This window comes from Felis catus, chromosome B1 (assembly GCF_018350175.1).
Source record: "Felis catus isolate Fca126 chromosome B1, F.catus_Fca126_mat1.0, whole genome shotgun sequence".
NCBI classification, from domain to species: domain Eukaryota; kingdom Metazoa; phylum Chordata; class Mammalia; order Carnivora; family Felidae; genus Felis; species Felis catus.
Genome location: NC_058371.1, coordinates 114498445 through 114515293, shown reverse-complemented (window position 1 = coordinate 114515293; position 16849 = coordinate 114498445). Strand labels below are relative to the sequence as shown.

General features: G+C 38.7%; 1 long non-coding RNA gene across 1 annotated transcript in view; it reads left to right on the top strand.

The window, feature by feature from the left end:
* Positions 1-16849, top strand: part of LOC123384991 — a 63658-nt gene that overhangs the window by 23438 nt on the left and 23371 nt on the right. The gene's annotated exons all lie outside the window — the stretch shown is intronic.

The window sequence follows — 16849 nt, the reverse complement described above, 5'->3', positions numbered from 1 at the left end:
ATGTCTAATGGACTTGGGCACCACCTTGAAGACATGGCTCCCAACGATCAATTTGAGCTTCAAATTTGGTAAGAATTGCGAAGGCTTGAAGCCCATTCTGAAGATAACAGGGACTGATTTGTTGCTTTAAAAACTGGGTAGGTAAAAGAAAACAAAATCAAGCATTTATCTACCTTTCCTTTGTGAACCATACCACCACATATCTCCTTATAAGATTGTTAGAGCTAACAAATGAAAAGAAAATGATACAATCAGAATTTCACAATTTTGTAACATCTAATGAATTAATAGATCCAGGCATTGAATCAATGGCTGCTTACATCAAAAAGGAGAGAACATCAGACATTATATGCCACTTGTTGGAAGAATACACTACCTAGAGCTTTGCCAAACTTGAATCTGATCAGTCTCTGGGCCCAGCTACCAATTTGCAGGAGATATCAAGGACAGGAACAAAATGAACTGCAGTGGGAAACTGAAGTGGGAAACTTCAGTTAGTCTGAGATTTTTTTTTCAAAAGATAAATTGTAAGGGGAAAGAAAAAGGATAACCAGTAGATTAAAAGAGATTGAAAATATATGCCAGATTTTAAAGAATAGGCAAGATTATTTTATTTTTTTTTTAATTTTTTTTTCAACGTTTATTTATTTTTGGGACAGAGAGAGACAGAGCATGAACGGGGGAGGGGCAGAGAGAGAGGGAGACACAGAATCGGAAACAGGCTCCAGGCTCCGAGCCATCAGCCCAGAGCCTGACGCGGGGCTCGAAATCACGGACCGCGAGAGCGTGACCTGGCTGAAGTCGGACGCTTAACCGACTGCGCCACCCAGGCGCCCCTAGGCAAGATTATTTTAAAGAATGGGCAAGATTAAATGACAGTATCTCAGGATGGACACTTGGGCGATAAAACTAGAAAGAATTACAAGGAAATGATTGCTTTTGATCTCAGGTAGTGGTTATTTTTGGAGGGAGGGAGCAGTCTACGATGGGCCGAGGCACTCTGAGGGGCTGCTGGGTGGCCAGCAGAGTTCTGTTCGTAAACCTGAGTAGCGGTCATAGGCTGTTCACCCGCTAACCCAGTGTTTCGAGTACCACCTCTAGGATCTTTGTCAGATCTGCCCCCACCTCCGCTATCATTTCTTCTTTTTACATACAGTGAGATTTAAACAATAACGCGTGAGTTTAAAATCCACCTCCTCACTTTTTTTTTTTAAGTTTATTTGAAAAGGAAAATGCCTGTGAAGTGGGTTCGTAGTGCTAATTACATTTTCATCCCTAGTGCGTGTTTCTCACGGTGAGACCATCAGAACACTTGCTTCAGAATCACCTGGGTGGTGCTGACTCAGAAGCTCTGGGGAAGGGTGTGGGGGTTCTACAGTTTAACGAGCTTCACAGGTGATTCTCACTCAGGGTATAGTGGAGAACTGCACTGGTTTGATTCCTTGTACCGCCTGAAGGAGCGGAGTGTGCATTACACTTGGGGAAACACGAGATTCGGGCTTTAAAGAGAGAAGGCTGTGTTCGATTCCTGGTTCTGAAGTTTTCCCACTGTGTGAAGGTGGCCAAATGACCCACACCGAGTCCCTATTTCCTCACCTGTAAAACGGACGTAAGAAAACTTACCTCATAGGATTCTTGCAAGAATGGTGTGAGATCCTGTTTGATGAAGTGTGGACCCAGAGAACACACGCTATGCTCTCTTCCCAGGCCTCTCTACGTTCTGACTTTTAATCTAGGCTCAGCACGGAATAATTACATCACTTGAGGCAAATTGCTCAACTTACTTGCAAAGGTGTATTTTTGATTTATTACATAGTGAGGGTTCTTGATTTCATTTCCTGCCATTCCTTTAGGAAATTAAGGGCAAAGAAGTCCTTAGTAATTTCATAAACTGATGACCAGTGAGAACTGCCCACCTTTGCTGGGAGTACTGTGAACTTGGACTAAGCACTCGCTTTGTCTCCATGTAGCGTCACTAATGCTCAGGCAGCAACTTCTTCACTCCCATCCGACTGTAAACGTGTGCTTCACAAAGCTTATATTGAAAGGAGCCATTTTTTCCCTACCTCTGACTAGCTATCACGCACCATTTACCCTTTTGTCATTTGAACACACAAAGTTGTGTTAAAACATTCTAAATGAATTGGCCAGTAACACTTCAGACCCAGAAACAACAATACTAAGTAAGTAGCTCGTTGAGGTGACTAAAATCTTTCTCGCCTCATCCAGAATAAATTTCTGTTTACATATCAATGATATTGAGAGCACAAAGAACAAAGGGTTAAGATGTGACAGTGGCTACATTACCCTCAAAGTTCATGTGTTTACTTCCTGTCATGCAAATACCAAGCTTGTCTCATTCTGAGTATAGTTAGTTCTCAGTAGTTTATAGGGACAAAAATTAGTCATTTTAGGGGAAAAGAATTGATGGCTACTTATTAGGAGCTGGACATATACCTATGGTTGTCTGCTTTTCATGAGGATGGAAATGATTTAGTTCTTGGGCCAAGCATAGCATTCTTTATATTACTCCTTTGAAGTGAAACTTAATTCTTTATGTATTTTTTAAATAAATTTTTTAATGTTTATATATTGAGAGAGAGAAAGAGAGAGAGAGAGAGAGAGAGAGAGAGAGAGAGAGAGAAAGAAAGGGGTCAGATAGAATACCAACTGGGCTCCACGCTGTCAGCATAGAGCCCGAACTCATGAGCCATGAGATCATGACCTGAGCCAAAACCAAGAGTCAGACACTTAACTGACTGAGCCACCCAGGCGCCCCAATTCTTTGTGGATTTTTTTAAAAAAATGCAAGCTCTCAAAGAGGAAATCTCACCTTAAGTAAAAATGAGGCAGTTAACTATTGATCATAATATGTAGGTGTCCAGATAATGGCTTATGAATCTGGGCTGGGTGTATAGGTTGATGGGAAAACCCTGCCAGAAATTTGTTACCTCATTGCTGATTTCAGTGGAAAACTGAACTTATGTTGATAAGAATCAGAGAATTTAAAAAGAACTCTTTTACTATACAAGTGGTTTAAAATGTGTGCTAGTTGATTTGTTGTTTTTGGAGCTTAAATGAAAATGTGCATTAACACTCACTTCTAAACAATGATTGCAATGGCTCTCTTTCTGGATAACCTTTTTATTCTACTATTCATTTAAATGTTCCCTTTCTACCAGGGAAAGACAAAAAAAAAAAAAAAACAAAAACAAAAAAACAAAAACACACACCAATAATGTGATGAGAACACAGTGAGTTTAGAGCTTGGTAAATAGGCACTCTTGACCAGAACTGATGGAAAATTCAAACCTACTCATTTCTCAGTGTAGAAATTAAGAAATGAAAGCATAATTCTGGTGCAAATTCTGAAACAACCCAAGATATGATCAATCAGTTACAAAGTGAGTCCAGGCACGGACCAACTAGTTACCTAACTGAAATACTGTATGTTTGTAGATAGTATAGATGAAAGTTCAGGGGTTTCTTCAATCCATCTAGCTGACATATCACTTCTGTCTTGCAGTGATTGTTCTAATCCCACAGTTCAAGAGAACCTGCCTGTGGAAACATCCTTTGGCTGGGGAGAGAGAACCTGGGTTGGAGATACACCAAGCCACAATTTAAATCACCAGGGAAGCAGGGGCACCTGGGTGGCTCAGTCGGTTAAGGGTCCAACTCTTGATTTTGGCTCAGGTCATTATCTCGTAGTTGGTGGGTTTGATCAAGCCCCATGTTGGGCTCTATGCTGGCAGCATGGAGCCTGCTTGGGATTCTCTCTCTCCCTCTCTCTCTGCCCCTCCCCAACACGTGCATGCATGTGCTTTCTCTGTCTCTCTCAAAATAAATAAAAATAAACTTTAAATCACCAGGGAAGCATTTCAGTATTTTAGGGTATCCACTGATATACTTTGTTTCTTCTTCTAACACTTCTACATGGAGAAATAACCTAGACTGGGTTGAGATTCCTTAAGATAGTGAGACACCTCAGGCTCATTCAAACCACGAATGAAATGTTGGAGATAGTTATAGAATACTATGCAGACTGAAGCACTCTCATAGTCCAAAATTCAGCACATTTCAAACTATGAGTAGTAGTTTACATGAAAAAAAAAATCCTCCAGGAGTGTGTTCAAAATGTGGATTCTAAGACCCAGCTTCCATGGATTCTGATTTACTAGATCTGGAGATTCATGAGCTTGCATTTGAACAAGCACTCCAGATGATTCAGATACGGTTGTCCTCTGGTCCACTTTTCAGGAAGCACTACTCTAAGGAATCATGTATAGTACTCATCGTCAGACTATTCTCTGCAGACATTGACACATGACATATGCTGGGCAGAAAAATCCAGAAGGATTTAAGAGCACATTTCCTTAAAATGCCTAAGTACTTTCCAGAAAGGGATGGGCTGGGGAACTAGCAAGAATGGCCACCAATTGCTGCAGGGTCCCCAGTGAAAATAACCTAGAATTGTGAGAAGTTATTTTCCATATCCTTTGAAACCTAGTCTGTAGATATCTGCCCTTTACCATAAGAAACTATGCCACTATTCGTAAAATGTTCTATCCACAGAAGAGAACTAAACCACAAGCTGGCTTGGAAGCCATTGAGCACTTCAAAGGAAGGGGCTCAAGTTAGAACCCTGCACAACTCTTGGTGATAGAATCTTCTCCCCTCCATTCACCTTTTTAAGGTCAATGTGCTATGAGTTGTAGGGTAGAGTTGATCTTTGGTGAGTATGCATGTAGGCTCCTTACTCTTCCAGTTGGGTTCACAATCTCCTTAGGACTGCTATGGAACTAAATTCTTTCAGTAAATTAAATTATAATAATAAACACCTGTTAGTCTTAGAGCACCTGGTCCTCCTTTGAAGTTTTTCTAGACTCTCAATGGTAGAAGGTGTGTGAAATAAAGAAGCTGATTCTAGGGAGATTCCTCACTAGACAAGGTAAGACATGGAAGGGAATATCTGATGTTTTGCCAAGAGCTATTTTTTAAACTCTTTTTTCCACCTGATCTTAGCCCTTGGGTGAAGTAGGCCATCCTATGATTCTAAAGACAGAAAGCTTTGCTGATGACTCTATGAGAGATTTTTCATTGCTATATTTTTTGTTAAATTAGTGCTTTTAACTTCCTGGAAAGGGAGCTTAAGAGGATAAAATCATTTTGCAGGTAAAATTTACTTTAGAAAGTCATCTATGAAGTAGTATTCCCCAAACTTTAATGTATGTCCAGATCTCTTGGAAATCTTGTTAAAATGCAAATATAGTAAATCTGAGGTAGCATCTCTTTTTTTTTTTTTAATATGAAAGTTATTGTCAAATTGGTTTCCATACAACACCCAGTACTCATCCCAACAGGTGCCCTCCTCAATACCCATTACCCACTTTCCCCTCCCTCCCACCCCCCATCAACCCTCAGTTTGTTCTCAGTTTTTAAGAGTCTCTTATGTTTTGGCTCCCTCCCTCTCTAACCTTTTTTTTTTCCTTCCCCTCCCCCATGGGTTTCTGTTAAGTTTCTCAGGATCCACATAAGAGTGAAAACATATGGTATCTGTCTTTCTCCGTATGACTTATTTCACTTAGCATAACACTCTCCAGTTCCATCCACGTTGCTACAAAAGACCGTATTTCATTCTTTCTCATTGCCACATAGTACTCCATTGTGTATACAAAATGAGGTAGCATTTCTAACGAGCTCCCAAGTGATGTCCATGCTGCTGGTATGGGCACCACACTTGGAGCAGTAAGGTACTTGAAAGACATGTGATAAAGAAATAGGAGTTTGTGAACTTTGGATTTATAGCACTCCTTTCAGTTCTGAAGTATTGTCTCTCTGGTTAGACAAAGTCAAGTCTCTGCTTTGGTTTGACTACCAAGAATTTTACAGTTGTGTGTATTTATTCCATAACTTTTGAGGAGCATGGCTGGTGCTGCCATCGTGATGCAACTAACATGATGCTTCAGTTTATACCATGGTGCAATCTGCTGTCCACAAACAAAATGCCAGGACATACAAGTTTTAAATGGTCAAATCTACGTTTTTCAACAGATTTCCTTGGCATTTGAAATGTGCATAAGAATCACACTAATAGGGGCACCTGCATGGCTCAGTCGGTTAAGCGTCCAACTTCAGCTCAGGTCATGATCTCGAGGATCATGGGTTCGAGCTCCACATTGGCCCTGTGCTGACAGCTCGGAGCCTGGAGGCTGCTTTGGATTCTGTGTCTGCCTCTCTCTGATCCTCCCCCAATCGCTCTCTCTCTCTCTCTCCCTCTCTTTCTCTGTCTCTCAAAAATAAACGTTAAAAAAAAAAAGAATTACACAAATAAATGGGCCAAACCTACATTTCACATAACTTCTGGTAAAGAATAGTATAGTTGTTGCTCTTCAAAGCATTGCCCTTAACTGAATTCTCTTTGATGTCTGGGGTCTCAGAAAGAGCTTGACTTATCCAACGTTCTCACGACTAAAGTAATGTACTAAAAAGCAACCGATTTCAGTAGCCTCAGCACAGCATTCTGAGTACCCCTTTCTCTACTGTGCATCAGAGTATAAGTTCTTGGTGTAAGACTGAAGACAGGCACAGAGCCCATGTCATAGTACAGCAGTTGGTTCCCAGGTAAATACAGCATGTTCTCCAGGGTGAGCTCATGTGGTCTGCAGACCCTCTGTACACTTAACAGAGGGATTAGGGCTATTATAATTTTAGAGGTTTAGTTGTCATCTTTGATTTGTGTTCAAATCTCTTCTCTTAGGAATTTAAAAGTATCTGGTTATGTTTTTGATGAAATTGCCATCAAAACTAATGACAAAAACCCACACGAGTTAGAAGAAGTGGGAATGCTTCTGGGTGAGGTTTGGAAGAATCTTTCCTGAGACCTACCTACTTTTCTTTAAAAAAAATTTTTTTTTAATGTTTATTTATTTTTGAGAGAGAGCACGAGCCGGTGAGAGGCAGAGGAGAGAGAGACCCAGAATTCAAAGCAGCTCCAGGCTCCTGCTGTCAGCACAGAGCCCGAGGGGGGGCTCTAACTCAGGAACCATGAGATCATGACCTGAGCTGAAGTTGGATGCTTAATGGACTGAGCCACCCAGGCACCCCCCTCCTTTTCTTTTTTAAGAGAAAAGTGGGAATGAGGAAAAGAACCAGAGGAAAATAACCAAGTAACAAAGGATATGGAAAATGAGTTTTTTAAGAAAAAACTGATGGGGATGGAATTGTTTTACCTGTAAAAATAAGGATTAAGGAGTCAGTTCCCATTTTTAGAAATCTGGAGGGTTATTACAAGGCAAAGGGATCCAGTTATTTTCTGTCTTCACAAGGAAAATCTTTCCCAGTGTAGATTTGACAGATAACCTCTCTTGAGTACTCTCAAGAGCTATCATTTCATTCCTTTGCAAAGTTAAATAGTGTCGATTTCAGATATGATAACTGATTCCTTTTTATGGCAAAACTCATTGTGTGAAATCTGTATCCATTTATAGAATGGCTGGGTTGTTTATATGAACTAATAGTGATATTTGCGGATCTTTGCGATTTAAATTTAGTTTCACCATAGCTGGAAATGTAAACTGCTTACACTAATCAACATTTCATAATTTGTTCTGTCTTCTTTTGAAGTTCTTTATTAGCTGTGCCCTCTACCATAAGATCACCACCGAACCCCATGCTAATGGGTATAAATTATAGTGGTGCCAGCTTGTCTTACCTTTGTTAAATGTGTGCCAACTGTTTCACAATGAACCTTTACTTTCCATTTTATGACTGGCTGTAAAAACTGTGCTTAGAGCCAGTGAATGGACATGGCATATTATGTCCACAGTCTTGGAAGTCCCAACAAAATCCAGGTTTGTTTTGTTTTGTTTTGTTTTGTTTACTCTAGGGATAGTTCGTGGCATTTTCACATCTCCTTTACTCTCTTTTCCCCTCTTGTCTTTGCTCACTGTTTTCCAAAATAAGATTGGAAGAAAAACAATATGAGAGTAAGCCGGTCAATTTTACTCTTCAGTGTCACTTCTGGTAAGGGAAGGAAATTGATATTCCTATAAGAACAGTTATCTATGATTTAACTTAACACACAATTCTCTTCCTGTCTCCATTATGATTAGGGTTGGTTGACAGCCACCTGCGAATCAGATGTGCCAGTGGTCTAAAATTTGAATCAATCAGGTGGACAACTAATAGTTTTTACAGTTGGTTATCTTATGGGAAACATTGGTTTTATTTCCAGTTTGCAACTTTATGAAGGTTGTAAAATCATCATTTTGTGGTAGGGTAAAATGAGATAACCCCAGAATATATTTTTCATGAGTATAAAGAAAAAAACAAGAGCTTAAAAACAGTGTCTGAGGCACTCATAAACTTACATAGAAAACAGAAGTACTCAGAAAGGAGAGCCAACAAAAGGAGACCCAAATAATACCTGCAAAGAGTCCAGTGATGAGCAAGCATTGTGAAGTTGGTTGGATTTGAATAAAGAAGCAAAATATTAGGAAAGAGAAGGAAAAAACATTTTTAGGGGAAGAGAACAATGATTTCTAATGTCTTCAGCAAATCAGGACAAATATAATCTCCAGATATTCTCAACAGAGCTAATGGAGAAATCTCCTGGGAATATTTCCATATTGACCCTTCTTGAAGGAAATTGAATGGGGGAAAAACAAATCTTTGCAGTTCCAGGGTCGTTGTCATTTCCTAAAGCATGGAACAGGTTTTTCTGAACCACACATTCCAAAGTATAGCTCCAGCAGACCAAATGAACCAGATTGATCTGGTTCAGACTTCCCTAGAGCTATGATCCTAATGGATCCTAAATAGGGATTCATGATTTTTTTTTTTTTTTGGTAAGAGAGGCATGTAAGCAAATAAAGAGTAATCTAGAAATTCCATACACACCTTTTTAATTGTAGAGCAAATGGAGAACCAGCCTAACCACTGAATTCCTGACTCTAATGCCCACTTTATCTCCTCTGTATTCTCTTGCATGAAACACGAAGCTTGTAGTGGGAATCTTCTTTGTGTTTATTCCAAGTGGCTGATTGACATGGAGGTGGAAGGTGAAGGGCCATTTGTTGACATCTGTGTAACGCCAACCAAGTAGCAAAGGGGAAAGTGTATGCTCTCTTATTCAGGAAAACAAATCCTGCTGCTTCACGCTGCTTCACAAGCAAGCCAGGTGTCTTAAAGCCAATGGAAGAAAGCAATAGGGCTGGGCACTTGAGCCTCAGCCCAAACACCACAGAGAAAATCATCCCATGCTCATATATTTGACATCGGAAACACTGTTCACTGTCTCTGAAGTTGACCAGGGCATTCCCAATGGCTCTTGGAGAAGGAAACTACAAGGGGAAAGGAGAAACCCAACATTATTAGTAGCCTCAGGGGGAGACAAGGCAAAAGGTACCATTTTATAATGCAAGAAATGCTGAGAAATAGCCTCCCATATCCCAAGGGAAAAGGAAGGCTACACTCTCCAAGGGTTCATTTTTGTGCACAGCACTGTTTCCTGCCCGGCCATAATACCTCAGAATCTTTCTCAAGATAATGCTCCAGGGAAGCCTTGACAACTGGCTGGAATTGACCTCAGACCTATTTGATGCCCTTGGTCTTTGCTGTAGGACAGTAACATTTCTTCATTGAAGAAACCATTGTGCTGGTCCACAACCGTTAATGGATAGGGACATTAACGGTTTGTTTCATTCTAGAAACTCTCCCCAACGGCATAAAAATATGGGTATAATACAAATGGGACTGTGATTTTCTGCAGATAGATCATATGACAGATCAATGGATAGGCCATATCCTCCTCCTGCCTGTCTTATTCACTAGAATTCCAAGTACTCAGCACATTTTTGACAATGTAGTCAATGCTTAGTAAATGTTCGCTGAATGAATACATAGATGAAAAAAAATGGCGAAAGTTAAATCACAGTGGCCAAGTCTCATTTTGCAATTATAGAGTGAGTTCAAAAGTTAGAAATTTTTTTCAATTTTGAATTTGTTTCCCCTGTATTTTAATTAAATATTAATACCTGCTACCATTTAATCTATCAGTAGCAAACAAATGCTAAAAGAAAACTAGTAGCAAACAAATGCTAAAAGAAAACTTTGGAAATGTGATTAAAAAGAAAAGAATTCTAGGGGTTCCTGGGTGGCTCAGTTGGTTGAGTGTCTGACTTTAGATTTTGGCTCAGGTCGTGATCCCAAGGTCATGGGATCAAGCCCCATGTCAGACTCCATGGAGCCTGCTTAAGATTCTCTCTCTCCCTCTGCCCTTCTCCCCTGCTCGAGCAGGCTCTCTCTCTCTCTGTCTCAAATAAAAAAAGGGGAGAAAAAGGGAAACAATTATATGTATATATTTTGAGAAGAAAAAAATGGCATACAAATAATATGGGCATATTTTCCACCGGTAAAATGCATGGAATTCTATGTCACCAATTCATGGTGCCCCACAAAGAACATGATTTCTTAGGTGTTCCATGATCTGAATGTTTTTAAACTACCCTCAGATGCCAAGCCTGACATTTTAGAACAATGGGTTTTAAACCATAGCATGCATCAGAATTACCTAGAGGGCTTATTAAAACCTAGATTGCTAGGTCCCACCCTCAGAGTTTCTGATTCAGTAGGTTTGCATTTCTCACACGTTTCCAGGTGTTACTATTGGTCCACAGACCACATTTTGAGAACCGCTGACTTAGGGCGTAATTTCTTGAGATAATGATACCTCTTATTGTTTTGGTTGCTCCTTACCAAATACCCTCTGAAAGATGCTGGACATAATAAGAGCCACTGATATGTATATTGACTCACTTAAGCCTTATAAAACATTGTCAGGTGTATACTATTATTATCTCTATTTTGAGATAGAGAGCATTTGAATAGTAAGTGGGAAGAGCCAGCCCTTGAACCCAGATTGTCTGGCTTTAGATACTTAACTACAGCATCATACTGTCTTTTAGGAAAAGGGCAAACTGAAATAGATTCTCCCAATCATGTAGTTTTGATCCAAGGCAAGAAAAATAACCGAGCAGATTCCAAAGGCCTGTCTAACTGTTCAAAAGAGAAGCAAGCAAATGGGCTTTCTAGATTGGGGTCACTCAGCACACATTCCCCGGCATGTCTCATTGTCACTGCTCACGGCAGAATGAAATCTTCCTTTTTCAGAGGGCAGAGCAAATGATTGGAAACAACCTGGATGTTCTTTCAAAGGGGACTGATACATAAATAAAGGCTCATCCATTCAATGGAATAGAGCACAGCTGCAAAAGAATGAAATAAGGAAACTCTTTATGCACCAATATGTAAACAGCACCAAGATGTATAGTTACATTTTTTAAGGAAAAAATTAAGACGTTTATGTTTGCTTAAATGTGCATAAAATATCCTAGGAGGACACATAATAAAATAATAATAGTCACCATGTGGGAGCAAAGGACTGGGCCACCAGGGACAGAAATGGGAGGGAGACTTTCCCCTTTTATATTTTTTTGGTATTTGGAAAATTAAATAATTAACCTTCAAAAGTTGGTGATGGATTTTCTCTGACCTTCCTTATTTGATTACCTGAGGAAAGCTTTGCACTTTGGGTTTAGGTCTCAATTTATTCCTAGCATCTCATAGGTCTCCTCTACCAGATTGGAAATGCAATAGTGCCCGATAGGCCAGAGTTTAGGGCTTGTTCAGGATTAGCTTGTGAGACACGGTTAGGATGGTGTGTGTTTCAATAACATAGGAATTGTTTTTGCATTGTATGTAAACGACTAAATGTGAACAATTTGGAGGAAATAAAAAGCTTAATTCTCTTAGGAAAGAGAGGCTACTTTAATAATAATGGTGTCACTTTTATATAGCACTTTATAGTTTATAAAATCCTTTCACATGCATTAGGTCATTTATACCTTACAAACAGTTTTGAGAGGTAGCTATTATAGTCCCATTTAATGGATGAGGAAACTGAGGCTCAAAGAGTTCCAGTAACTTATCCAAGGTCAGAAAGCTATTAAGTAGTAGACTTGGTACTGATACCCAAGTATTCTGACTCAAGGCTTGTGCATTCCCCACTCCCCCCTGCCTTTTTATAATTATAAAAAGAGAAAAATTAATATGCCTTTAAAAAAAAGAAAAAGACCAAAACATCCATAATCCCATGACTCCAACAAAAAACATTATTAAATTTACATATTATCTTCCAGCGTTTGTCCATGTGCCTACAACTATTATCTAGTTACAATCATAATATATGTGCAATTATGTATTCTGTTTTTTCCCCCACTTTGCACTGCTATCCTGAAGCATTTTCCGAGTTGCAACATAATTTTCATAATTAGCAAATTAATAGGTTCATATTTCATCAAGACCCATACTAATGCAATCTGCTGCTTTTTAACATGGATTCATTTGATCCATTTATTCACTCATTCATTCATTCATTCATTCACTCACTCATTCACTAATTACTAAACCCCTACTATGTGCCTGGCCCTGTGCTAAAGGCAAGGGACATGTCAGTGATAGGCATATACTCAGGAGAAACACTGAGGTGCCTGAAGGCGAGGAAGCAGCATGTCAGGGAGTAAGGCAAAGCTTCCTGTAAGAAGTGTATGCTGAGACATTTAGATAATCGTTGAAATTTAAATTTATAACACAGCTCTAAACACTGCGCTTACAGGTTTTCTATTTTTTAAAGTTTTTTTTGGGGGGGGGGGCGCCTGGGTGGCTCAGTGGGTTAAGTGTCCGAGTTCGGCTCAGGTCATTATCTCGTGGTTTGCAGGTTCATGCCCCACGCCTGGCTCTGTGTGGACAGCTCAGAGCCTGGAGCCTGCTTCAGATTCTGTGTCTCCCTCTCTCTGCCCCTTCCCCAGCTCACACTCTGTCTCTCTCTCCCTCTCTCTTTCAAAAATAAATAAACATTAAAAAAATTTTTAAGTTTTTTTTACGCAAGGACATTCCATTTTTATGGCTTAAGTATTTGTTTCTCTACCTTAATACCAGAAATATATAAGTGTATGGTTTCATTATGACCTCACCAACACAGACTATTTTTATTGAAAAACAATGTTTGTTAATTTTATAGTTGGAATATGGTGCTCCATTGTTGCTTTAATTTGCATTTCTTTGGTTAATAGCAATATTAATATTTTTCCATTGACTTGCTTATTAATCATATTTCTTTTTGTATGAATTGTCTCTGTTTTGTCTTTTGCCTAATTCTCTATGAGGGTCTTACGATTTTCTTGTCTATGTGTGGGAGTTCTTTATGTAATTTATTTTAGTTTTATTTCCACATCATTCAAAAATTGATTTGAACAGACTTTTTATATTGTGAAGATGATACAAAAATGAGCATTTGCCATTTTTACTGAAAATTTTTCTTAGTCTATTTGTCTTTTTATTTTAATATTTATAGCTTAAAGTTTTTTTAAGTTTTTTTTTTTTTTTTAAATTAAGCTCTATGCCCCACATGGGGCTTGAACTCGTGACCCTGAGATCAAGAGTTGCATGTTCTACCAACTGAGCCAGCGAGATGCCCCCATGGGTTAAAGCTTTTTTTAAGGGAAGTTGTCTTTGTATAGGGAAACTGTGTCTATTTTATTCTCAAACTTACAAAGTTATTACTTCTCTTGATATTTGATTATTATTAGATCTTCTGTGCTAGTTTTTTATTTTTCTTTAATTCTTAATAGCAGTTGGAACTCTTTTGAGTTTGAGTGAGGTATAGACTTAAATTTATTTCTCTCCCCGGTTTCTAACAAGACAGTACAATATCATTTGTAAAAATATTTTAAATTTCCATATCATATATTGCATTCTTAGGTGTAACAAACATCCTATATAGGTCCATTAGTGCGTATGTCTAGTTTTGTAGTAGAACTAACACACTGTTTTGATTTTGCTGTATACTGTATTTTACTCTCTGATAAAAGTAAGTCTTTTATTCTTACTCATCTCTTTGAAAATATTACTTATAGTTTCACCTATTTGTTTTTCCAGATGAATTTCATTTTAATTTTTCAGAATATTAGTAAGAATCTTACTGAGCTTTTGACTGGGTTGAATTGAAGATGTATTTATAGAGTATGTGTGTGTGCATGTGTGAAAAGAATCAGGTACCTTTTATATATCTAATTTTTCCATTTAGAAGCGGAAATATTTCTCCTTGTACCAAACCAAGTAAGTTAAATCTCTCAACATATAAGTAATGTATATCGCTTGCTAAATCTGTAAGTATTTTATAGTTTTGGTAGTTATTTGAGAAGAAGTTAAACATTGTAGTTACAATTAAACATTATGTTGGTTATTAATGGTAAACAGGAATATTTATTAGGTTTTGCATGTTTATAATGCATCAGGAAATTTAAAGATTACTCATGAATATAAATAGCATTTTAGTGAATTTCTTTGGCTTTTCTAAGTGTATAGGCGTATACCTTTTACAAGTAACTATATTTTAATCTCTCTTTTTTAAAAGATTTTATTTTTCAGTAATCTCTATACCCTGTGTGGGGCTTGAACTCACAACCCTGAGGTCAAGAGTCACGTGGTTTTCTGACTGAGCCAGGAGCCCCTTAATCTCTTTCTGATAGTACTGTCTGATTAAATTATTCTTCAGCATATCTAGTAAGTGGTAAAACTGGGGCTGGCAGTAGGGTCTGTTGGAGAGCCCATGTGCTACTTCCTGTTCAGATTTAGAGATGTTTCCCAGGCCTCAGGGCCCCTTGGTTAACAGGGCCGGGTTTAGAGTCATGCTATGCACTAACCCGCTGTGTAACACTGGGCAAGTTGCTTCCTCCTTGGGGCTTCATAGGATCAACTCAGTTGATTTCTAAGAATTTGACCAACTCTAAAATACTTTGAAATAGAATTACTTTGAGAAAGTTATCTGAAAGGCATCAATTTGGCACAGTTTTTAGATAAGAGAAATTGCCAGAGGAAGTAACCATGTGAGGTTGTGAAGAGCAACTGTTATCACTGAATGCAAAGAATTGAGATATATATCAATTGTATATGTGTGTATATGATTGATATATATATATGTCTATATGCACACACATACACACACATACTCAGTGTTCTTATGTGCCAGAGAAGAAGGTTCACTTCTGTTTTTTTGTTTGTTTGTTTTTTCAAGTTTTTAAATGTTTATTTATTTTTGAGAGAGACAGACAGAGCATGAGCGGGGAGGGGCAGAGAGAGAGGGCGACACAGAATCCAAAGCAGGCTCCGGGCTCTGAGCTGTCAGCACAGAGCCCAATGTGGGGCTCAAACTCACGAACCGTGAGACCATGACCTGAGCTGAAGTCGGACACTCAACCGACTGAGCCATCCAGGTGCTCCAAGAAGTGCTCACTACTTGTTTTGAGATTCCTTGACAAAAACCTGCTTGGTTAACATTCTTGTCTAGATGGCTTCACTGGAAAAGAATGAAAAGGTCATGGTCATTGTGGTGTTTTGTTTTATTATAGTTTATTGCAACATTCATTGACCTACTGGTAGAATTCTGAGTCATGACCCAGCTAGAGATAATGATGGTAAAAAACACAGAGAAGATAGATAAATACAACAAGCTAATGGGAGAAGAAGAAGAGATTTTAAAAATAGTAATTTATCAACCTATAAGTACTGGTACATAACGTTGCGGCTAAGACTATACAATCTGGAACCAGACTGCCTCAATTCTTATTCTGGCTTTGCCACTTACAAGTTGTATTAAACTCTTTTTCTCAGCTCTCCCCTCTTTAATGTTTACTTATTTTTTTGAGACAGAGACAGAGACAAAGACAGAGTGCGAGCGGGGGAGGAGCAGAAAGAGAGAGACACAGTATCCGTGGCAGGCTCCAGGCTCCAAGCTGTCAGCACTGAGCCCGACGTGGGGCTTGAACCCACGGGCCACCAGATCATGACCTGAGACAAAGTTGGCCACTTAACCTTCTGAGCCACCCAGGCGGTCTATCAGCTTCCCACTCTTTAAAATGGGAGATAATAATATGACTTACTTTGTAAGACTGTTGTGAAGAGTAAATAATTTAGTAACGTAAAGAGCTTAGAAACTCTAACTGGCATATAATAAACTGTCAAATTTTATTACTGTAATTTTTCCTAAAAAACATTAAAGATATACATCAGATTAACCACCTTTTCAAAAAAAGTTCCTGATGATTATCCTGCCCCAACCTTCTCAAATTATACCTTTCTGAGGTGGCTATTTGGGTGCCTTGTTAATCTAAAATTTAAGTTAAGCATTTTACTGTTAGAATTCAAAGAACTGCATGCCTTGGGTTCTTTTATATTTACGAGGCTTAATTCCAGTTTATGTTCCAACTTGCACATTACATTCTTTACCTGATTTATTGCTACTTGTAATAATACTATTTATAACACTTTTCGTCCTTAGTTCTCTAAAGTTTTACATACCGCAGTTCATTCCAGCTCACAGGGAAGTAGGTGGTCAAGTAGCAGAATCTCTCCTTTTGCAAGTAAACACACAAGGCTTAATGGTGAAGTGACCTCAACAAATTGGTGGTGGGGTTGGTAACATAATGATGGGTTGATGTATTGCTTGGGCCTTCACGTTCTCAGGCACTCTCAGAAAATTGCTCATTTCTTTAATAAAGGCGGGTGGCAAAGAGCATAGAGTCTGGGGTCAGACAGATTTGGGTTCAAATCTGGATCTACCATTTACAAACTGTTGAGTCTTAGGAAAGTTACTTGACTGCTCCCAGCTTCCGTGTTTTCCTCTGTAAATTGGGAGTGATAATTTTGTCTTCTTTATAGAGTTTTTTTTTTTTTTTTTTTTTTTTTAGGAGGGGGAATAGAGGGGTTGGAGGATAGTGGGTCAACTAAC